Genomic DNA, 26286 nt, shown 5'->3' with positions numbered 1-26286 from the left:
AACTTATGTGACCTGCTTAGCAGGTAGGTTTTAAGGTTCAAACTCAGCTCTCCAGCTTCCTGTCCTAATACTAATGCTAAAACTATAAAGTTATAAAAGAACATGCAAAACATCTGGTGCAAACTCTGAATTACCACATTCGGGCTAAATGTCATAGTGCCGCCCTTTAAAGTTTGATTGTTTTTCAGTTCTTTGACTCAGACTTTGAACATCATTTACTAGTTTAGATCTAAGAAAATAATATTTCTGTGATTCTGCGTAAAATACATTTTCCTGTTATTGAGAAGATAGTTTGATAAAGACATTGCACATAGCACGTACCACATTTATGGTGCAAATCATAAAACAGACATTCTGAAAAAGTTTTGAATCACATTTACAAAGGAAGGCCTTTTAGCAACACAGCAATATTGACAGACGTGTGTTTCTCTCTTTATATTTATTTTCAGAAGCAGAATCTGCAGCAGATAGTTCTGATGAAGTAGATGACACCATAAATGAAATCACTGAACTCGAAAGAGATCTTGGTAAGACAACATGCATATTGAATTTACTTTTGATTGTATGTATTTCCTCTACCCATACATATGTGGAATTTATCTCAGCATGCATATTAAATTTACTTTTCATAGTATGTATTTCCTCTGATCATACTTGTGTGGAATTTATGTGGCTGAATCTGCTTTTATTTGTGGAGGGAGAGAATCTCCCACCTCTAGCACTGCTGATTCCACATTATTAGTTAACATGTGTGTAAGTGTTTTCTCTAATCACTCCAGGAATCAGCACCATCCCATCCACATCATGCTGATTGTTGGTGGGATTGTGAGTACTCAGTGACACCTTTACATGTGGCATGTGAGATACCAAACTCCATAAATGTACATCTAATGGAAGGGACTTCGGTTACTCTTTCTGCTGTTGAATTTCATATTCTTCTTTCTGCAGTCAGCTAATAAGGTGTGTTATACCTGTGCATCCCCTCATTTCCTTCACTCCGTCAGCGACAGATACATTCAACATTCTCATAACCTCATCATGCCTCCTGTAACACATACACAGCAAACAAGAAAAGCTTGTCAATTCATCACAGTTTGTATATGAAATCAGATCCTCTATATATGAAGTATACTTTTGGCCTGTATTTTTGTTTGACTGCTAACTTCAAAACTGATTGTATAACAGATGAAGCTATGTTTGTGTGTGTGTGTGTGTGTGTGTGTGTGTGTGTGTGTGTGTGTGTGTGTGTATATATATATATATATATATATATATATATATATATAAATACACACACACACACACACACACACACACACACACACACACACACACACACACACACACACCCGATGTACTAGGCACATATTCTGCTTTGCAGTTATTGTATTTATTAATTTGGTAACTGCTTAAGTAAACCGGCCCAAAGAACCCTTTCTGGCATGGTGTGGTACCGAAATAAAATTTAATATAATAAAATTATATTAATTTGCAGACACTTTATCTGTTACTTTTTATCTGTCATAAAATTTAAATACTTGAAGAAACAGGGAAATAAGTAACAGTTCTTAAGATTGTGGCCAACAAACAGTAAAACTCAGTTAAAAGGAAATAAGGTTCTGAGCAAGCCAAGTTCTAAGCAAAATTGACTTTAGTAGAGGAAAAGCAGATATATAATATAGATGTCGCCCAGAATTTCACATTTTGCTTTCAAAGCCTTGTAGTTTAGCATAGGTCCCATTTCAGAAAGTATCTTGCAATAGATTGCAGTTCTCAGCCCAGGTGAATGCTCTCTGTCCAATGCTCAAATTACTTTTTTAGGGCTTCATTGTTTTATGGCCTGACACTTTTTTTAAGGAGATACTTTATTCATTGTTGTGGGAAAGTGTTATTTAGTAACCTACATAGCCTTGGGGTGGGGTTTGAAGAAGACTCGACCATTTTTAAGGAAGACTAAAACACTGTATGAGTTTTAAGTCTCTGTGTTTTCCATGATGTAACAATGATGCTTTGAACATTAGCAGTGAAGTAATGCTTTATGTGCCATTTTGTTAGCAATGCAATTTTTTTTCTGTTTTTTTTTTGTCCCTCTGCCTGTCAGCCATCAAGCCTCTTTCCAACTGAACAAATCCCATTTGTTATTTCACTGGCCATCAAGGCATGCGGTGTCCAGAGGGAACTATCATTTAGGCCGATGTAAGGCTGCTTTATGGTTTCACTGGCATCCAGGACCATTTCTCCTTCATCCTCCCCAAGTGGTCTTTCCCACCCTCCCTTGCCAGCTCTTTCAGTTGCCCAAATCACTAATGAAATTCAGGTTGACTGGGCTGTAACCAGGCCTTGACCTCTCTATATTGTTGAAAGTGACCAGAGGTGCAGTCTTCATTTGTGCTGCATCACTTTCTGCTGCAGACAAATACCCTAAACAGTGCTGCAAATTTGAGAGAAATGCTGCAGATGTAGGCTGCAACACATTACAGTGCAAGTGTGCTCTAGGCATTAGTATATACCTGCAGGGTATTTGACATGTGCCCTCCAAATACCTGTGAAGTACTTTAATGCTCACTACATTCATGCTTTGTAGTACAGGTCTGCACAGCTGAACAGGATGCCTGTTGATAAAATTGAAACTAACTAAAATCATAGGTTGAGTGCATGAGTTCTGAGGACAGCAAGTTCAGTAACAATTTTCATAAAGCAAGTATTCCAAAGTGTTATTGCATAAAACTCCTTGACTGTTGATTTTTGTGGGGACCATCACAGATACTCTCCATACAGAGGATTTGTCCCACTATTTCCTCTTACTTAATATAATTTATTCTAAGGTTATTTCAGAAGATGACATCCTCCATAAGGTGTATATTTTGTTTTCCACAAGTACATTTTTACATACTTGCCTGTTGGACAGCTATCCTTCAGCAAGCTGTTTTACTCTCCTGACATTCTAACACGAGAAGCACTTATTGTTTTTGTGTTCCACTGTTAACTAACCCCAAACAACTTTTGACCTTTTTGCTGTTTTATTATTGAAGATAATAGTCTGTAAACTACTTCAGCTATTGTTATGCAAAAGTCTACTGGTAAGTATCCAAGTAATTATCTCAAACTTAAAAGTAGGAAATGTAATGCCAATTATGAACTTAGGGTCGCATCTATTTCAGAAGCCAGTGACAATGCCTTCTTTAGCTATGTTAGGAAGCTTAGAAGTAGGCAACAATTCTGTGGTGAACTTACCTCAAAAATGCCTCCTTCTCTGACCCAAAGGGCATTGCTAATATTCTTCTGCACAAATTCTCTTCCAACTTCATTACACTCATCCTCCTGTCTGGCATCTCCATTACAACCCCTCACTACCCGTGATCACTTTGGACCAAGTCCTATATGATACTTTGCAAAATTAAAAATACTACATTCATGAGTTCTGATAATATTCCTGGGGGTCTTTTGATAAGTGTAAAATCCCACCTAACAAAAACCCTCCATCAGTTCTTCAACCTGAGTATTTCCACTGGTCATGCCCCTGAGGTGTAGAGAATGGAAGGTAAGGCATAAGGTATAAGGTGGTCCGTCTACTGATTATGGAAATTACATGTCTATTAGTCTTACCAATATTATTTGCAAGGCTATGGAATATATTATAGCTGAACTAATAAACAATGGTGTGGTTTTGCAAATGGCAGATCATGCTTGCTCAACTTGGTTGAGTTCTTTGAAAATGTTACTGAGGCCATGGATAAGGAAAAAATAGTCCACAAAGCTTATCAGGACCTTAATATAGCCTTTGACACTATTCCCTGTGCTGGCATTATTGACAGACTCTTCCAACTCAAAATTAACCATAACCCATACATCAGTGACTGGCTATCTAATTAGTTATCTGACAGGACCCATACTGGTGAGGTCAGGGATATTTGCTCTAGACCGAAAAATGACTCTAGTGGCATCCTGCAGGAGTCTCTCCTAGGTCACCCCATCATTGGTACATATTTTTCTGACAAAAACCCAATAGTAAGGGACTATGGCTAACCAAGTTTGCTGATGATTTCTAAGTGAGTGGTTATTAAATCCCATTCAGGTGCTCAAATTCTCCCATAAGGGCTGAACAAAAACAAGTGCTTGGAATATTAATCATGGAATTACTCTGAGCACCAAAAAATGAAGCATAATTTTCTTTTGTAAATCTAGCATGAATACTGTTTATCATATAGATAATATTCTACTTAAATTTGGCCCTGTTATTGGGGACCTATTTATTTATTTCACATTTGTTAACCAGATTAGTCCAACTGAGTTTGCAAACAAACCCATTTTCAGTGGAGACCCGAGGGGAAAAGCCCCAGCAAACATAAGTAAAGATAAATCCAAAAAGCAGTCCAAGTAGAATATAGGAACAGCAAAGCAGACCAAGGCCAAGTATGACCACAAAAACAGAGTAATCAGAGGTATAAAAATGTAGAACTGTTTAATGAACAAAGACAGAAGACATAAACAGGTAAGCGCTTTCACCAACAAGGCTTCTTCAGTCCATGCACAGAGTAAAAACAGGCAGCACAACTTATTTTTCAAGGACCAAAGACATTGTTATCCCATGTATCTCAACAAATTTCGCTACTCTCACAGTCTAAAAGCCTTGTCCCTCTACTTAGTGACATACAGACTCCTGCGGATTGATCTCTGCTTCGCACTCTGTGCTATGAATGACTCTGCACTTTTTGAACTCCTTCACCTAGGCAGAACCAGTGGTAGAGCAAACACCTGCACTGTAGACTTAAACCTTTACTATCACATCAGCAACACTAGATGGCATAACAGCTAGTAACCCAACGTATCCCCTGCTTCTGGAATAGACTGTCCTTACCTATCAGCAGAGTACTTCCTAGCATCCTTTAAAACCAGCCAGGATGACTGGATGGGTGATCATACACTTTCTCTTGGCTTATGTGGAGAAAATCTACTTAGTGGAAGATGTTGTTAGTCTGTCAGTAGTACTGGGGTTTGTGCCTCACATTCTTGATGTACTCCTTAGCCATACAATTTGTAAGATACCATGGATTCTTCTTGGCCTTTTGGTTGTGTTTTTTCATAAATCTTACAACAAAAAGTGATAGAAACACAAATGTTACTTTATTTAACAGTTCTGTGAAACACACATATGGTTACTCTGCATGTGCTGTACACTGAAAGAATGTGCAAAGGCAGCTGCATAGTAGTCACTCCCTTGTACCAAATCATTGAAGAGAATTGCCGGGTCAGTCTGTCACTAGTGGTATGACAAAACATACAGGGGGCATGTAGTTAATACAGCACACTGGTAACGTAGTAGACCAGGGAAGAATAGCAGTGAGGAGTGAGTACTGTCTTGTCCATCATAGGAAGGGATTATGTTAGTAGAAAGTGGTGCTTTAGTGCTTTTTAGTTCTGCTTGTCAGCAACAGAGTCCATGGTTCAGGCCTCACCTCCTCTTGCTGTCACTTTTGATTTTGCATGATCTCTTCATGGATTTATTTTGTGCTTTCATGTTTTCTCCCACCCCCCCTATCCCTGCTAGTTGATTGGTACTCTACACTGTCCACATGTATTGCATTTACCCTCAGTCTTGTGGCCGAGGTGGTGGATGAAAAGGGGCCAAGAAGGACCGGTTCATTTACACTATTAACAAATAAAAAAAGAGCATTACTAGAGGAGTGTCACCTTGGAGAGGCCCAGAACTACAGCTCCTGCAGGAAGTAGTCACAGGCAGTACAAAACCAAAATGGAATACACAATACTTTAGCTGTGATTTGCAGAATCATCTACATATGCTTTCTTAAAGTAGCAGGCATTATGCCATGATATCCAGCCAGTGGGACAAGGGGATGTTAAGAACACCCCAACATATTTAAAACAAAATTAAGCACCCAGGTTGTCAGTCTCAAATCTGTTTATTGCAACGAAATCAGTTTTGCAATAAACAGATTTGAGACTGACAACCTGGGTGCTTAATTTTGTTTTAATTGTTGGATTGGTAAGCACTTATACACCACTATTTGATTCAACACCCCAAAATATTTCCTAACCCCTGCTGAATTGCTGTCACTATTCCTGGTTGTCATCTCCATCTTATAGTGTCTTTGGATACCAGTGGCCGGACTGAATAGGTAAAAATGGGATGATCGTTTAATGGCCATTGTTGCGGAAGGAAGATGTGATCGGGGTCTATAAAAATACAGTACAGTGATTACTCTTAATAGAAAATAAAACTGGCAGTTATTCCACTTGTCCTGAGTTATATTCTTTAAACATTTGCAAACCAAGAAGATGATAGTAACTAGCTACCAAGGAAGAATAATACAATTAAGAAATAGAGGAGTTATAGTAGAATGAAATTTAATTGAATCTTATACAGATTAGTCTTTGTTGTTAGGTTGGGTGAATTAGTATCTGAGTACTGAGTGACTTGAATTAAGTATTACTTGTTATGAATGGGGAGAAGACAGTCCAAGACATCAGGAGCAGATTTAGAGAAGTAGAATTCAATTGTAGTGACTGCAAATTATGTCTTTTAATGTGTCTGAATCACTGATTTAACAATGATAGGAGTAATGAATGGTTCTGGTTTTGAGTTTATTTTCTAAATGACAATATATAAATTAGAGTGGAATAATTTGAAAGAGCTCTCTTTTGATCATAATTTATGATGTTTTCATGTCAGTGATTTACTAGAGTTATTAATTTAGTTCTTTTAACAGAAATCTAATTTTCTCATCATTCGTATCTCCTTTGAAATATATACTAGAAAATGCTTGAGGTGTGCTTTAATCTTAGCAAAGGTCAGAGCTATACTTGTCTGATGCAAGGCATTTCTGTATATAGTGGAACAAGTTATCAACAGGCATTTTCTATACTCTGCATGCACCATAATGTGCTGTATTGTACTGAGGACATTTGTAATATCACATATGCCTTCATGCACCATCATCTTCACCACCTTAATCTTTGTCACGACATAACACTATAGCCATTGGCAACAGAGAAATGTTTACAGTAGAAACAAAGTTAGTAATGCACAGAACATTACAACCCTTCCATGTGATCTTTTGCAGATGTACTAGTTCAGTCATTCATTCTCTGATTACCTGTGTAATCCAGATTAGGGTTGCAGGGAGCTGCAGCCTGTACTGAGCAACAAACAAACCAAACTAATACACAATGCTGAAAACTCTGCTGGAGAACAATTGAGCTTCGAGTGTTCACCAGCAGAGTTTTCAGCATTGTGTATTCGTTTGAACTGTAGCCTATCCCATCACTCTCTGTATGTGAGGCAAACAAATTATCCTAAATTAGGCATCAGCCCATTATGCCACACACACACTCACACACACACACACACACACACACACACACACACACACACACACACACACACACACACACACACTCATACACACACACACACACACACACACACACACACACACACACACACACACACACACACACACACACACACACACACACACACGCACACACACACACACACACACGCACACACACACACACTCATACACACACACACACACACACACACACACACACACACACACACACACACACACACACACACACACACACACACACACACACACACACACACACACACACACACACACACACACACACACCACACATTACACTTACTTTTTGCAGGTAGTCAACTGGAACACCTGGTGAAAAAAAAAAAAAAGCACAAAGACACTAGGAGGATAAGCAGATTTCAGATAAAGACACCTTAGCTGAGACCCAAACAGGACAACCTAGCACTGTGAGACAGCAACACTAACCATTACATAAATCATTAAGCTGTCTTCCTCAAGGTTGTTTTCAGCAGTGGTAATGCACAGCATATTTTAAAGCCTTCTATGGTATCATCCACAGAAGTAATAATGAGCATTGCACTGTCACTGAATCCGTGGGATAGTTTGCTTAAGAAGTTACAGACAATGTTGAATACTGCTTTTTGTAAACACCAAGTTGTGACTTTAAAATAGGTTGGTCGACTTTTCCAAAGTTACTGTGTTCTAACAGCTTCACTTTTTATTATTTTTATTTTTATTTACAGACCAGCTGAATATTGAGCTCACAGAGGACCTTGACAATATTCTAGGTATGTATGATACCAGTAGGATATTTAAAGTGTGTATTACCTTTATACTACATAATGCAACATGCAACTGATCACATCTTGCCTATTGCTCAGCATGGCTTCAGACCTGCACATGGCTTCAGTGTGACACCAGTCACAGTCCCAGACTGTATCTGTATACCCACTATTAACTTCTCTGTGTACCATTGTCATAGTAAGGGTGGAGGCAAATGAGGCTGGGCACTAAGTTATAGGGGTAGCAAATGTTTAAAAAACAATATCACGCTTACAAGCTGTCAGATAACCAGCCATGATTGGTTGATAGGTTGGAAACTGTCAAACTTCCAATTAAACTACCTTAAAAAGCAGTCTGTAAGTAATCAAAATGGCAATTGTTTGGTGACAGTTTTTAAACTGTCGAGCTGTTCTTAAACGTATTTGACAGTTTGCAAGCAGGCATTAATCAATTACTATTACTACCATTTATGGACAATGGGCATACTGCCAAGGGTCCCAGATTTCCTTGCTACAGCTCTATAGATATGAATAAGTATATGACTGCTTTATCTAAATATCAGTTTCCAGAACATTAAAAGTGCTTTACCATAAAATCTATGTGCTGCATGCATATATCCAACCAGTTCAACACATAAATAAAATTAAAAGTAATTCAATATTTAAAGGGTTGATGAAAATATTTAGTATCAGCAGACATCAGGTTGCTATACACATTGTGGGAAAATGATAAATAATATAAATAGGTCTTAACAGTGGTTCTGAAAGTCTTCTGCATTGTATCACTGATCTTTTAGACTGGTAAAACATTCACTGAACTTGAAAATAATCTTTCAGTTAAGGGGGATGGGTTCCTGAGCATGCCTTTTTTGTAGCTATAAGTATTCTCTGCAGATAATCTAAAGGGGTAAAAAGCAACCAATTCTATTTACAGAGTAGAAATGTGACAAGACTTGCACAGCAAAAGGCATGATTCTAGGTTTTCCATCTGTTCTAGAGTTTCAGCTGCAGGAATCCCCCGGTAGGGGGTTCTACAACAGGCTCAAGTATGATGTCATCACAGCATTGACAAGTGTTTGAAGATCTTTAACTGGTACAATGTGTGCTACCTGGGCTATCATCATTGGTGGCAATTTGTTAGTTCAAGGTTAAACTCTATAGAGGACTTAATTGGTGCTTCCTGCAATCAAGCACTGAACCCACGAATCAATGTACAAAATCCACATTTTTTTATCTGGTAGAGCAGCCAAGTGGTGAGATTGTTTTCCCTTTTTAGTACATGCTTTCATTTCATTTTCAGAGGCAAGGTATTTTTCATGCTTCATTTATTTATTAACCAAGTAAACCTACTAGACACAAGATCTCTTTTCAGAGATGCCATAGGAGCACTGTCTGGCTCTTATCCAATGACAAGGAGGTCATAACATCCCTGTAGTCTTCCCTAAAAAGGCCAATTATTGAGTACAATGCCCCCTTTGGCATGTACCTCACAAAACACATGCAGCAGCTGGAGAGACCACAGAGGTTCCTTACCAGAAGAATCCAGGGTCTCAAACATCTACCCTACACAGATAGGCTAAAAGCCCTGTCCCTCTACTCAGTTTCAAACAGACTCCTCAGAAGTGACCTCTGTCTGGCATACAAAGCAATCTCAGACCCTGCCTTGATTGGACTACTGCATATCCGCAAGTCACACTCCACTCGAGTAACCCGCACACGCAACCTCAACCTGGTCTGTGACATCACTAGGACTTGGTGGGACAGATTTGTGTCCCAGAGACTACCCCATCTGTGGAACAGTCTTCCTCTCCACATCAAGCAGAGTACCTCATTGTCCCTTTTCAAGCGCAACTTGGATAACTGGATGGGAAACAGAAAATGCAACCCTGGGATTCCATCTGTGTCCCTGCTGGACAGGGGCTTTGGGTGCTGACTTATCTAAACATGGACTAAACTCTTGGCTAGGCTTATAAGGGCCTCAGGGCCAACAGCCTAGTAACTTCCTATGATCCTATGTGAGCAAATGGAAGATGAAGACTGAGGGAACTAAACCCAGGACTACAGAATGAAGCTCATCAGCAAGCAGCTTATAGAATTAATCTTCTCTATTAAGCAGTTAGATGTAGATCTTTAAGACAAATTATCTGTTGGTGGAGACTGTGATGCTATGGGGATCATTAAGAGGTCTGAATCTTCTAACTCATAATGTGCGTTTCTGTTTTATTTTTTTATTTTTTTTAAATATTTTTATTCATTTCCAAAAACAAGAAAACATGAATGCAGGTTATTTATGACAATGAAGTATTTACAAATTATTTAAAAAGGTAGGCTAAAACCTCTAAACAGATATCAAACATTAAAACCAAAATAAAGTATTTACAAGGGTGTCTATTGTTGACATATAATTGACTTTCTATACAATTGTTTCCTGATTATAATCTGCTGCAGTCATTATTATCCAGTATTTCAGTTACTTTTTGCCATGCTACGTATAATGATGTAGTTCTTTCAGTTCTTCCTTTAATATTGTTCATTTCCAATTGCGATACTGCTGACACCATATTCATGAATTGCTTAAAAGTTGGAGAAGCTTTGGATTTCCACTTTGATGTAATGTTCTTCCTTGCAATAGCTAGGAGAGTCCATAAGATTATATATTTTGTTCTTGGCACACAGTCGGGTACAGGTGCATTAAACAAAATAATAGATTTGGAAATCTGGAATTTATCATTGAATACCATTTGCAGAAAATAATTTATTTTATCCCAATATGGTTTAATCAAATGGCATTCATAGAACATATGTTGCCAGTCTGCTTTTATTGATAAATCACATCTCCAGCAGCCAATATTTTTATTAAACATAAGTTTCATTTTATGAGGGGTTACATAAGATCTGTGTATGAATTGCCATGTCAAAAGTCTCCAATGTAATGAAAGTGATGTCTGCTTTGGAGAGAGAAGAATTAGTTTTTTATCTCTGTCATTTGGCACATGTCCATTAACTGATCTATAATAATTCCATATTTTGTCATTATTATGCATTTTTATTTTTTTTGTTTGTTTTATAAATAGATGATAAGTATCCCTTTCCAGTAATGGGTTGATTTGTTAGTAATATTATATGTTCTATAAGGTTAGGAACATTTTGTCTTATTGATGGTTGCATTGTTTCTTGTTTGCTTAATATATACTGTCTTAAGTCTTGTACATGTAACCACGAACTATCTTCCATATTTAATTTCTGTTTAATTTGGTCTATTGTCAGAGGTTTTCCAGAGTTTAGCAATTGATGCCAATATATTAATCCCTTTTCTTTAAGCATGATGACTACTTCCATATTAAATGTTATTATATTACCTTGTGTGTACGCTACTGGATATAAAATAAATGACCATGCTTTAATATCAGGATTGCTATTAATAAGATTTTGGAAATTTTTTAATGTATAAGTAATGTATTTGGAACTTATATTTTTATTCTTATGTATCATCATATATTCCTTCACCAGCCATAGAAAATTGTTTGGTATGAAATCTGTATACTTATTTACTACTACAAATCCTGATTTTTAACCAGATTCTCTCATGAACTAGCTTCCATTTTGATGTATATTTTGTATTTAGCCATAATGATATTGTTTTATTAATGGATGAATGCAAATATATTTCTATGTCTGGTAAACCTATGCCACCTATATCCCAATCATCTAGATGATACTTCATAGCTATCCTTGGTTTTTTTGGATACCATAGGAATCTTACTATTAAATCATTTAATTGTTTTAGGTGCGATTTAGCTGGTGGCAAAGAACAAGCTTGTATGACATAAAGAATTTTTGGAAATATGATCATTTTAATTATATAAAGCCTTTCTTCCATTGAAAAGAAGAATTTATTCCATTTTTGTATTAGATTTTTAATATTATTTAAGGTCTCTTTATAATTTGTTTCAATTGTAGTATCTAGGTTGTTAGTTATTATAATTCCCAAGTATTTGATTATATTATCGGTAGAGATATATTTATGGTATTTTTTATTTAGATCTTTTTTATTAGTATTTATAAGCAATACATTTGTTTTGTTCTCATTAAATTTAAGACTTGAAAAGTTTTGAAAGTTTTGAATTGAGTCCCATAATGCTTTTAAACTGCTATTATTATTTTTAAGGTAATTAAAATATCATCAGCAAAAGTTGAATTTTAAGCTCTAGGCTGTTGTCTAGTTGTATTCCTTCAATATTTTTATCCATACGTATATTATTTGCTAAGGGTTCAATGACTAGCAAACAATAACGGAGAAAGAGGGCAGCCTTGTTTTGTGCCCTTAGTTATTTTAATAGATTTAGACAGACAAGATCCCAGTTTTATATAAGCCAATGATTTTTCATATAATGATTTTATTAACAAAGTGAAGTTGTTTGAGAAGCCATATTCTTCTAAAACTAACCACAGATAATCCCAGTTCACTGAATCAAATGCGCTATTTATGTCTAAGCTAATAACATTCATTTTGTTTTTGTGACATTTATATAATCAATTAAGGAAAGAATTCTTTTAATGTTGTCATAAGTGTTCCTATCTTTTATAAAACCTGTTTGATCCTCCTCTATCAAAAGTGGTAGTAATTGTTTTATTCGAGCAGCATGTATTGCCATAAAAATTTTATAATCTATATTAAGAAGTGAAATGGGTCTGTATGATGAACATTCACTGGGATCTTTATTTTGTTTCAGAATTGGTGATATTAATGTGTACTTCCAAGAAGGAGGAATGTCTTTACCATTTTTAATTGATGTAAAGACATTCAATAACAACAGCAAAGCCTCATTTGATAGTAATTTAAACATTTCTGGGGTGATATTATCTATACCTGGAGCTTTGTTTAATTTTAACTTATTTACTTCAGCTTTAAGTTCTGTCATTGTTATTTGTTTATCTATTAGTTGTACCTGCTCCTCTAATAACCTAACTTTAACATTGTTTTTGAGAAAAGCTTTCAATGCTGAATGTGGTTCTGTTTTCTCATTTTGATTATTAAGTTTATGAAAAAATAGCCTAAAAGCTTCTAATATTCCTTCTAAATCAGATACTTTATTTTTGGTTTCTTTATTATGTATTTCCTTGATTTGATTTGTTTTAATAATCTTTTTAGCCCTATTTGCTATTCTTCGTTGGTTTTTAGGGTTCAGTGAATAGTAACATAGTTTAATTTTTTCTAAGTTGATCATTGTTTTGTGGTGTAGTGTCTCTGAGTATTTTTTATTAATATCTTCTAGTTCTTTTATTAAGTTGGTATTTCCATTTTGAATATCAAGCTTTAAATTATCTACTTTTGACTATAATTCCATTAATTCCTTATTCCACTGTTTTTGTTTATTTTTATACCATCCCACCGCTCTTCCATATAGGTATGCTTTCAATGCATCCCATATATATATTTCAGATACATCTTTTGTAAGATTGATATCTAGGAATGTTTGTGTCTCTTTAATATAAAATTCCTTAAACTCTTTGAGATTTGTTATGTAAGATGATATTCTTGTTACTGGTATCCTTCTCTTGAAACATAAGTCTATCTCAAACGTTATGGTGTTATGGTCCGAAAATGAACATGAAATTGTCTTGACTTTATTTAATTTAGAGGTTAAATCCTTTGTTATGTACACTATATCTATTCTAGAGTATGTATTATGTCTATGGGAAAAATGTGTAAAGAATAGTGAATCTGGGATAGCATACTCATTTATGTCAACTATATTAAAAGTTTCAACAAACTCAGATAACAACTTTGTTAAAGGTGATCTCTTACGTGTAGTTTTAGTATTTGTGTCAGTTTCTTTTATAATGCAATTGAAATCTCCAGCTATGATTAAATTGCCTTTGGTATATTGTACAATGTCTTCTAAGTGTTGTTTGGCCACTCTAACACCTAGTCCTGGTATCCAATAAATATTCACTAATGTATATATCATTTCATTGATAGATATTGTCACTAGACAAAACATTCCTGAGTTGTCATGGAACGTGTTTATGATTTTAGGCATTAAAGTAGTGTTTTTCCACAGAATTGCTACTCCCCTTCCCTTCTGATTATAGGTGGAACTTAGTAGTATTGTATATTTTTTATTGTTTATTTTATTTATGTCTTCCTGTGTAAGGTGTGTTGCCTGTAAAAATACTAGTTGCGCTTCACATAGCTTTAAATATCTATAAAGACTTCCCCTTTTGCAGCTATTATTTAAACCATTTACATTAAGAGATATACATTTTGCAATTGGATTTATATTAGCTTTGCTTTTATCCATATTCATATACTCGTAACAATGTGTAGATGTGTGTACATGAAGAGAATGACTTGTTCTTTCTTCTTCCAACAGTATTACAATAGATTATAGACACCCAATAAAAGTAAATTACAAGATCATAACTGAGAACAATATAAGATAAACAACCACCAAACCCCTCCATGAGAAAAAACATCTCATCCTTGAATGATCTAATCATTCAAGCGATCTCTCTAAGTCTGCATTTCAGCATCCTCCCCCGGCCCCGCCATATGGTAGTTTTATAATGAAAAGTATCTTATATATCTTTTAAGTATACGTGTATCTGTCTTTACAGATTACTTAAATACAGTCTTTATCTATTTTTAATATTTTATAAAACACTAAGGCAACACAACTATACATAGATTTGATACTTAACTATTTGGTTTTGTTTAAATTGTAAAGGAAAATCTTTTATTTTAATATATCTTTTGTGCAGCAATAACGGTTATGCATCTTAAAATTAATATGCTTGCTGTCTATCTCCCTTATAGTGTGGGTGGCATTCATAGGTATCAAATTTATTGTAATGGTCTACCTATATATATATATATATATATATATATATATATATATATATATATATATATATATATATATATATATATATATATATATATATATATATATATACACATATATACATATACATACATACACATACACACATACATACATGCACACATATATGCATACATACATAAAAAAAAAAAATGTTAAGCATTATATGCATCAGTTAACCATGCCACAAGTTGATTAAATCAGAAAGTATCCGTAACAATGAATATAACGTTACATTTGTATTGTCATTTATCAGTAATCTTATAGTTTTCTTTTAATTCAAATGTCATATTTTAGTGGTATGAATGCTACTAATTTGTTTTTGGCATTGGTATTATATAGTTTAAGACTATATTTCTTAGCAATTCCTATATATTTATTAGTGCCACTGGCATATTTCATCGCTAGTGTACCACATATGTCATATGTCAAATAGCAACTCATACTCCTTATGATATTACAGGATTTATCTGCAGCGTTATAACTGTAAGGCTGGAAAATATGAGAAGTAAAGTAGGCTTTAAATATGCTATAACACAATTGTTTGGTACTTATTACTGTCAACTCTTCTACATACACAGGAAAAGATAACCTTATATGACCATCAACCATTTTCCTTCATTTTTCTCTTCATCCTTCTATTCTCCATTTTTAATAAATATTTGTTTCTATTGTGGCTTCTTTGAATTTAGTGAGGGTACTCCATATCATATTAAAGATAATATACAACGTTCAAACAGAGAACATGCCCAATATAGAGACATATTCTCAACTCAAGTGGTTCATACTATATATTTATAACACTGCAGTCAGAAATATACTAATGAATATGCAATAACTAGCAGCTTTGCAGCATGTGTGTGTCTCTAACAAGTACATACCTATAGGATATTAAAAAGAATAGATAGTACGCTCTTGTTTCATAATTAACAAATGCACACAGCCTGGTATTTACTTTCATAGACAGAAATTAGACCTGTTACTTATATGCATATCAGGTACCAACAGCAATATGTTAGTAAATGCCTATGCTATTCAAATCATATTTTAATGCTGATTGATATGAGATGTAGCTGACAATGGCTTTAGCGTTTGTGATGTTATATAATATATATTCAGTATTATAAGTAAAATATGTTGCATGTCTATTTGCAATCTAAGGTTCAAGGCTGATCAATTTAGACATACAAGACAATCTCTTTAGCCTTGGTTATATAATGGGAGTTACTGTGTATCTACACAACCATTCATTTTCAGTGAGGTTGTTCAATATTAATATAACTTGCCTTTAATAAAAGCATACTTATAATTCAGCAGTTCTTTCCTATATATATATATATATATATATATATATATATATATATATATATATATATAAAACAATATCATAAGCAAGACTGAGATTTTTTCTTGCTCATTACTGCTTAATGATTGTGCTACTTGAACAATTTAATATTTACAGAGTATCTTGATAATTAAACAGCAACTCCTTTTTACCCTTAAAATGCCTAATAACACATAGCTACATTCATGAACCTTAATTGACTTACTGTCCTTAAGGTTGAGTACACTAGCTGCAGTGTGTTTACAAATATGTTATATAGTTCCAGTCAAGGACTTAAATATATAAAACTTTTATAAAATTAAGTTAAATTATAGTAATTTACGTGGGTGATCTTATTAGAAAAGATTATAGTAAAGTCTGCATGTGTTAACTATTCATACAGTTTCTTCCAAGTGATATACTTCTTTTTAAGCTTTGTTTGCTGTTTATGTGTACAATTCAAAATGAATAACAAATATTACAATATAATAAAATGTCATGTATGTGTTGATACCTTCTAAATTCATTAGGTACTTCAGTGTACTTTTAATATTTGTTAAAACTGTAAAGCACTTTGCCATCTCATAAATAGTGTGCTGGTTACTTTAAGTAGCTTAGGAGCTGACACCACACCCATACTGTCTTGTTTTAGTGCTGACATCACTCATGACTGTTTACTTTCATTTTGTGCTGTTAGAAGGTTTAACACACTGTAATGGATTCTGACTGAAGAACCTTCATTCAGGGGTGGTAAAATAAGAGTTCCCAGCTCGTGACCATGGCGGGAAGACAAAAACAAAGCAAGTGAAGTTTTTAGGGCTTTTTTTAAACTGAACACCAGCTCATTAAACTTCTATTAGTTTTCTTAACATTAAGGGCAGATATACAAGCCAAACAGTTGTTTGTTAGTCAAAAAGGCACTTTTAGCATCAAAGAATAGATAATTACTTTTCAAGGCACTTTTTGACAGTTATTACTATCAGTTTTTATATATTATTATGTGTATTAAATACATCAGTTTAGATATTTCATGCAGCATAGTGTAAATAATATAAAAAGGAATCATGCTCATTTAAACACACCACATTAATATGTCAGTGTAAATACATCATATTATATACTAGCAGTAAAAGGCAGGTAATTTATAAATGAACTATCTAAACATCATTTAGAGTTAGAAAAATCATGACTGTAAGTATTTACACTGTAATACAGAAAGATATGTTACCTTGCTTTTTTTTAGGGTTGTTTCCTTTAGTTATAAAATGTCCTGCTTATCTTGTATTTATATTGTTTCAAAGACTGACACATGTTTAAAGCATGAATGCTTACAAAGAACTTGTTTTGCCTTACAGAGCAAATAGAAGACAATAATGTTTATGTTTTTCATATTTCTTTTATCGTTTCTTCTTCTTCTTGTCAGCAGTGCTCCATTCATTTTTTTCTAAGTGATGCTTCACCCCAAATTGAGAGAAATCCATTTCTTCTACATTACTTGCAGAGTGTCAAAAGTTTTAGGACCTTCAGTAAAAAATATTTTTATTCTTGCAGGGAACAGCAAGTGGACTTTAAGTTGTCTTTTTTTCAATTCCTTTATCAGAGGGAGACATTCTTTTCTTGCAGTTATAACTTCAGCAGAATAATCATTATCAAATCTGATTATGCTGTCTTTGTATTTAACTGGAGAAGTTGACCATGCTGTTTTTAAAATAAGTTCCTTTTCATGTGATGAAAAAAACTTTACTATTATTGATCTCGGGTGATTTTTTGATTTGATGGTTGATGAAGTAGCTCTTAAGGATCTGTGGGCTCTTTCAATTCCATAATAAAGAGCTTCAGGCAATTTTAAAACTTCTGGTAACCAGGTAGTAAGGAAAGTCACCATGTTATCTCCCTCTGTTTTCTCTGGTAGCCCATAGATGCGAAGGTTATTTCATCTGGACCTGTTCTCTAGATCCTCTATTTTATTTTGTAATGAAGCATTTTGTTGTGATAAAAAATGTAGCTGAAGATCTTGTTCTGAGAGTCTGCCTTCGGTATCATTTAAGGATCTCTCTATGTCAGCTATTTGAGACTTCTGTTGCGTCATTATTTCTTGTAGTTGGTGTATTTGTTTTGTAGATCTCTCCTCAAAAGTGTCCAGTTTGGTATTCATTTTGTCAAATTTCACTGACAAGTCTTGTATAGCATTTAATAAAGACTGTATCTCCTTTTTCATCATCTGGTCCTGTGTGGTATGCTTAGAAAAGCTCATTTTCAGTAGGTTCAGATACCTTCCTTCTTGTTTTTGACAGGAAAAATAATGTTTAAAGCCAAATTTTTTGCACTGTAGACTTTTAGTGATATTAGTAGAAGTAATTCAACAAAATAGGTTTGTCTACAATATCTAGTTTTTAAAAATTCCTGTCAGAAATATCTTTTGAGTGCAGAGCTGAGAAAAGATGCTTGCAACCAGTCTACATCCTAGCCACGCCCCACTCGCGTTTCTGTTTTCTTGGTGGACACTGTCAATTCGTGTTGGTAGCAACTTATTTCACTACCAGGTGATCTCTGGCCTTATATGACGAGGGAGTATAATTTGTTCAGGCAGCTGAATCGAGTCTATATTATTTCAGTGAACTCTTAAAATAGCGAACGCTGTTTAATCGACCCAATAAAGTCGAAAACCCTAAATCTCAAACACACAGAACAGCAATTTTTTCCCAGGGAAAAAATCACTGGGCCGTGTTCAGGACTTTGCCATTTTCTCCACTGTAGTGCAATCTTGGAGTTGGTATCTTTAAGTAGGGGGTGTGGGGGGCACAGCCACTCACTTTATTTTGTGTTTGGATTTTTTTTTTTAACGGATCAGCGATTTTTTTCCCCCTGGAAAAAAATCGCTATTGCATGTCTTTGGGATTTAGGGATTTTGACTTTATTAAACAGCATTTGCTATTTTAAGCATTTGCTGAAATAATATAGACCCGATGAATCAGACATCTAAATAGTTTCCATTCCAATGCATTTGATATCTGAAGACCATTGCAGAAATCTTGATAATATAACCCCCAGTAAGAAAACTAACATTAGAGCAGTAGTCTTCCCCATTGTTGCACACAGTTTTTTTCAGAGACATAAGTGTAGGCACTTCTCTATAACTCTTTAGATAATTTTGGTTTCAGAGCAATAAAGATGATTAGGCATAATAGCCAGACTATACATCTGTAGTGTCATTTTATAGGTTGTAGCTGGTGAGAATGCAGCAAAGCACCTTTCCAAAAAGGCCTAATGGATCCTCTGCTGAACCTCAGTGACTGTGTTCACAGTTAGGGAAATGTTGCTGTCAAGATAGAGGATGGCATTTCACTGTTTTTATGGCTTGTTTCTTACTAGAGAATTGTGGGAATCTACTTGCATGGACTTGAGCAGGAAGTCAGAATAACCAGCACACATGAAGTAATCTATGGCAGAGTCCATGAAGTAAGCATACGAACTGCTACCATGGCAGTGAGGGGTTATTGCTATTGAATCAATTCAATGAGCATTGCAGGCCATGGTAAAAATTGTAGGGGTATATTTTCTGGTGCCATCTGTTACACTGCCAGCCCAGGTCTCTGGAATTTTGTAAATAATTCTATGTGATTTGTGAATATTGATATGATTTATACAGAACTATATGTTATGTGTATATTAAACTACTGGTACAGAAGTGTGTGCTGAACAGGGTTTGTACAGTACTAAGCTTCAAGGATGTGTCCACAGTGTACCCTACTGGAAAAGAACAGAAATGTTTATAAACTATATACCTGTACAAATGTATGTTTTAATAGTAGAAACTGGAACATACAGAGTTAACTTGCAAAACTTCAAGAAAATAAGTTGAAATTAAAGTGTTATATGATTGTGCTATAAAAGTTAGTTTTAATGCAGCAAGGAGACAGGATGTTTAGAATTAGGGTGCCTTCTGCATTGTTTTGTAAGTGTTTTATTGTTTTATGACTTCCAGGATCTGCAAAGATCTGAGAGATATGTATTTCTCACACAGGGATGTTAAATTCTGTTAAGTTTCTGTTTAGCCTGGGAACTGAAGTCAGGTGACAAAGAGTGATGTCATCCAAGCTGGCCCAGCACTAGTGTTTGATACTGATTTGGGAACTCTCTCAGAAAGAGACTGTGCATTTTGTATTTTGTCTTGGACCTAGCAAGAACATCCACTCATTACCACCTTCTGCACTTCTGCCTGCTTGTTGCTCTGTAAGATTTAGGGCATAGTATCTCTTTTAGATACAGTTAGGAATATAGTAAAGATTAGTTTAGATGTTTTCTGTATGTATTTGAGACTGTGCTGCAATGTTGTTTTAAAATATTAACTGTGATTTTGAACTCTGAAGTAACTGTGTTTGTTTTCTGAGTATTGTCTTGTTCTTTTATTATTTATTATTAAATATATTTAAACCTATCTTTGTGGCTGATATTTGTGAGCCATATTTAAGCTCTTAGTGTACTTGCATATCTATTTGGTGACACTGTACAGGCCACTCCTAAATAGCCTTACAAGTCTTGGTCAGACTACCTTTTGGATAATACAAGTAACATTACACAGTAGGATTGGACACCCTTTTTAAGGGCCTTATAGTAGCTGATATAAGGAAGGGTTGGTGGCAGTGATAACTACTTTATAGTCTGGGCAGAAGGGGCCATAGCTAGTAAACCTGTGCCAGCCTTCCCCAGGTGTGTGTGTGTGTGTGTGTGTGTGTGTGTGTGTGTGTGTGTTTGTAAATAAATCATACCTCAACGTGTCTGTGTGTCAGCTTCTTGGGCAGGGAGACAAAGCACTGGTTGGACAGAGAGGGTGCTGGAGGTCTTGGCTTGGCATCTCAGCTGAGATCCTAATCCTATATCTGTGCCAGTGGGAAGTCTTATTGGGGATCTGGAGAAAGAGGGAGAAACCAGCCCCAGACTGACAGTGATCTCTGTGTGCTCTTAAGGGAAATTGTACTTTACTGTGTGTGTGTACTTGTCATCCCCCCATTGTGTACATCCCCTAGCTGTTGCCAGTGATGACGACTGATGCTCCTTGATTACTGGGCCAGTGCAGGGACGTCACACCATCTACAGATTCCTACTGATCTGGGCACAAGTTGCATAGCTGTCAGCTTACCAGAGGTTAATGACAGATGATTTGGGGACTTTAGCCTTTGAATACAGAGGGCCAAACCTGAAGCACCATTCTTCCCTTCTCTGTTCAACATCAGTACCAGTGGGAGGATGGCATTTGTTGAGGACTAGAGTAAGTTATAAAAGTGGAAAGATAAGGCCATAGCTATGACACATACTTACTGGTTTAAGGCTTATTGAGGCGCTGAATGAATCTGTCTTTGAACAAGCACTGAGGAGAATTCTGACTATCATGATCTTATTGAAGCCTCAAGGATAACGTATAAACATTGAAGACAAAACTATTGATACCCACACTTCAAAAAAATCAACAAACTAACAATTAGAAATAGGAAAAAGACTCTCCCTTTCTGATCATTAAAACCTAACCCTAACAGATCCTTCAAGTTAAATTTATATAAATAGTGTTTTGTAAATTAATGTGCAGGGTTAGCTTACACGAGTTAGGTGGACATGGGGGCTTTCACCTCATCTACCTTACTAACGCATTTTAACCCTAACCCAGCTCCAACTTTCACATTAATTTACAAAACCCTTTTCCTTAACAGTATGACTACTGCACAAATCCTTCACACACACACACACACACACACACACACACACACACACACACACACACACACACAATGAATACTATACACTTATTTAACTTTTATCAGCAGACAGTCACATGAGCAATTTAACCCTACATGCAAACAGTCAAACATGCTCCAGCTGCTGCCTACTTTCCAGAACAAAGTCGATCATTCTGCATTTGTCATAACATGCACTTGATAAAGAGTGCACATGATATACTTAACCAACTGAATATTCTTTTGAATATATTGCCCAACTGAATAACCATCAACCATCTTAATGATAGAAAAGATGCTAAGAGTCTCATTCCAGTATCCACTGGTGCTGCTAAGGCAGTTGTCAGATTCAGTCAAGAAGTGGAATAGGAAGCTGACTGGTATGGTATTCTTGCGTTCCAACACCCAGTGTTTCAACTGTGGTTTTCATGTGTTGCCTAGAGGAACCTGCCTCATATGAACAAACTAAGGAAGTAATAAATGAAGCTTATATAAGGAATTCTGGGATATACAGATGAACAGATGGTCTCCACGGACTTTAATGGGGATTATTGTTCTTCAGTGTTTGATACTGAGGCTGGAATTGCCTTAAGTGATCCCTTCATCAAACTTGTGTCATGGTTTAACACTGAGTTGTGTTGCAGCCATTGGGTTGTGAATGTGATGGCTTACATACACAGTAAGGGGTGACGCTTCTTCTATGACACTATCTAGCAGGCTCGAAGGACTGTTGACATGTAATCATGCTTGCCATTACTCCCCATCTCTGCTCTTGGTACATGTAGTCAGGTTAACGTATTCTGAAACCAGATCTTACCTGTGCCTTCCACAGGGCTTCATGTCTAATGGAGTCACAAACATTTGCCAGGTTAATGAAAGTCATGCAAAGATAGTGAAGTTATTGTTGAAACTTTTCTTGAATCTGCCTGTCAGTGAGGAAATCTCTTCTATGTATGTTATCCTACAAGACTGACTCGCATTCTAGTAGGATATATTTATTGAAAGACATAACATAACTCATAAAAATACAAGAGAGTAGTTTTAATGTGACAGAAAGTAAGGTGATGCTTCAATAATTTCACATGCTGACCTATTTACCTTCTTAGAGACAGTAATGATGTCGACATTCCTTGACTCTTCTTATGTCTGTTTATTCCAGAGCTTCATTATCAGCTCTGCATCCACAGCATTAAGGATGCCAGCCAGTATGTCATGAGCCTGTAGCTCCACTGCTGTTGCTCTACTTGATAGGACATGCTATTTTTCTGTAGGTAAAAGAGTCAATGAGAGTTTCTTACAGTCTCTTAAATACTAGGTGTAATAATGGCATCCATTTTGGAAGCCCAGTAGTTCAGAAGTGTCTGAAATCATTCATTTCATTTCATTTGAATAACTTTCTCTTCCAGGATTTCAGTTTATCTTGATATCAGAGGAGACAAAATCTCTCCTTCTCTTATTTATAATGTATTAATGATACATACCCTCAAAGACATTCACACGTTGATGGGTTTAATTTTATGTTTCTATTTTATTTGTTGGTAGCCAAGTGGTTACTTACCTGGAGAGAAAATACGATGTTCTGAGTGTTCATGTTTTTAAATTTTTGACATTGTCGTCTCGATGATATGAAAGTCAAAGAAATGGTAAGTCGACTATATGAAGTAGACCCATATACATATGGGTCTACCTTCTTTCCATGAAAACCCATCGAATCCAAGTAGAGTAACTCCACTTCTCCGAAAAGCCATTCCATCAAAAGCACGGACTGCCGAAATCCTTTCACCATGAAAGGAACCACTTGGCCACCATGGTGAACTTTGCCCTTTCTTCAGTGTAGCACGATCTCGGAGCTGGTATACTTAAGTAAGGGGGTTGTGAGGGGTGAAGCCCCCCACTTGGGTAAGTTTAGATTTGGTCCATTTAGGTTTTTTCCATGGTGGCCAAGTGGTTCCTTTCACAGGGAAAAGGATTTCATCAGTCCATGCTTTTGATGGAATGATGTTTCCGAGATGTGGATTGGATTCAATAAAATGTGTTTTGGTGGAATGAAGGTAGATCCATATATATATATATATATACACACACACACACACATATATATATATATATATATATATATATATATATATATACATATAGATATATATATATATATATATATATATATATATATATATATATATATATATATATATATATATATATATATATATATATATATCTACTTCTACAACAGGGTTGCCATGTGAACCTGTTGCAAAGAACAAGTAGTTCTTTAACTATGATTTCCTATATTAGTTGAATTAATCTGCACTTCCATTCTTTGTATAATTGCAGCATTACTGAATACTGATGATTTGGCTATAAATGAGGACGAAATGAGTGGGTATACTCCTTACAGATAAACAGATAATTGCATAGATATTCACCATTATTTAAAATGCATTTTGTTCAATAAATTACTGTCTTTTCTTTTTTTTTTTATCTTTAGTGGAAAAGAGAGGTAAGTAATTACAATTATTCAATAATAGCATGTTTCACTTAATATTTGTTGTAGTGTTGCATAACAAATGTTTGATTTCATATTTACTGTACCTACTATGTTTGATGCAATTTACAGTGCATGAAGTGAAATTTGTAAAGTATTATTTTCTCATTTCTTTCCTTTTTACTACACATAGCCGCCTGTGGGTTGGGTAAAACCATCTTGTGGGAGTGGGGGAGCTGAGCTACTAGTGGCAAACTATCCTCTGTTATTGGGAGGGTGGAGAATTTTGTCTTACTTGATGGCTACATGGCAGAGATTAGAGGTTTTTACAGAAGGCAAATTATGAGAGGGGGACCTAGACAGACTCATGCATTCAGGCATGCATATGAAGCATGCTGTGTCCTTCCCACATTATCATGATTGTACTCCATTCCTGCGGTGGGGAACGCAGGCAGACATCTACAGCCAGTCACATTTTGTCTTTCCCACATTAGGTTCATTAACTTGTGAGGGTTGCATTACTAATGTCTGTAAAGATTTTAAATTTTGATGGAATTATTTAACTCTGAGGAAGTCTCATAATTGTAGTGGATGAAAGTGCTGAGTTTTGTGTATTTTAAGAATAAATTTATTTGTTTTTTACGTTGGAGGCTCATAGTTTACATCTGTTGTCTCTATTGAGTATTTATATCCTCATTGGGCTTGTGGATCATGCTCTGGGTTTTCTTTTTGTTGAGTGTTATACTCGAGTTACTAGTTTCTGTTAGTTTCATTACACAGCTTTCAATGTGGGTAGGATGCAGGCAGACACATAAGGTCAGGCATGCAAATGAAATGGTGTATTTCTCACATTATCATTATTGTATACCATCCATTGAGGTTGCACATGCAGTCAGGTATAGATATGCTGTGCAAGATGTAAAGTGTCCTTCACACATTACTGTCAGTGCATGACATCCACTGGCGTGGGATGATGGGAGTGTAAGCAGATACATGTTGTCAGATATGCATATGAAGCACATGAAGTCCATCTCATATTACAATGACTGCACTCCAGCCAATAGGTAAGGCATAGGCAGACATATACAGTTAGATATGTATAAGAAGTACATGGTGTCCTTCCCACATTACTGACAATATCCATCCAATTTAGGAGGGTATTGCTGGCAGCCATGTGCATTCAGCAGTGGCCTTAGGTCAGCTAGTGCCCTAGGCAAAAGGGCTCCACAGCGCCCCCCCCACACCATCCAGTTGCCCCCAACCTGGTCTACCTACACCAAATAAATACTGGAAAAGCACCCCTGCTACAGTGGCGGCCTAGGCGGCTACCTAGTTGGCCTATGCCTAAGGCCGGCCATGTGTGCATTCAGTTAGTCATATGAAGAATGTGGTGTTTTATTACTTTTACTGCATTCCATCTACTGTGGGAAAGTGGAGCTTTCAAAAAAGAGAAATGCATAAGTTTATTTATGCCCTCCATTTTACTTCAGAATCCTTTGTGTTCACCAGGACTCATGGAAGGACTGTGGTGGCAGCACTTTTCATGTTGTTATTAAATGTAACACTTGCAATCTCTGTCCCTCTTTGTGAAGGTTCTTGTTCTGGAAATCAGATTTTATTTATGAAGCTTGTTGACTAGGGTTGTGAGCTGATCCACAAAGGACCAATTTCAGCCACAGCCCACATGTTACAGCAAAGAAAAGACATACAGTGGCATAAAT

The 26286-nt window shown here is 35.7% G+C and overlaps 1 long non-coding RNA gene across 1 annotated transcript; it reads left to right on the top strand.

The window, feature by feature from the left end:
- Nucleotides 1-449: 449 nt before the first annotated feature.
- On the top strand, nt 450-24459 carry LOC122790786. Its single transcript, XR_006363036.1, has 3 exons — nt 450-527; nt 8099-8143; nt 24415-24459. It is a non-coding gene; the product is annotated as an uncharacterized LOC122790786 (long non-coding RNA).
- Nucleotides 24460-26286: the final 1827 nt, after the last annotated feature.

Source organism: Protopterus annectens, chromosome 16.part0, assembly GCF_019279795.1.
Source record: "Protopterus annectens isolate FY-2018-M chromosome 16.part0, PAN1.0, whole genome shotgun sequence".
Classification (NCBI taxonomy): Eukaryota; Metazoa; Chordata; order Ceratodontiformes; family Protopteridae; genus Protopterus; species Protopterus annectens.
The sequence above is the reverse complement of the archived record's forward strand: the minus strand, read 5'-3'. Positions and strand labels throughout refer to the sequence as shown.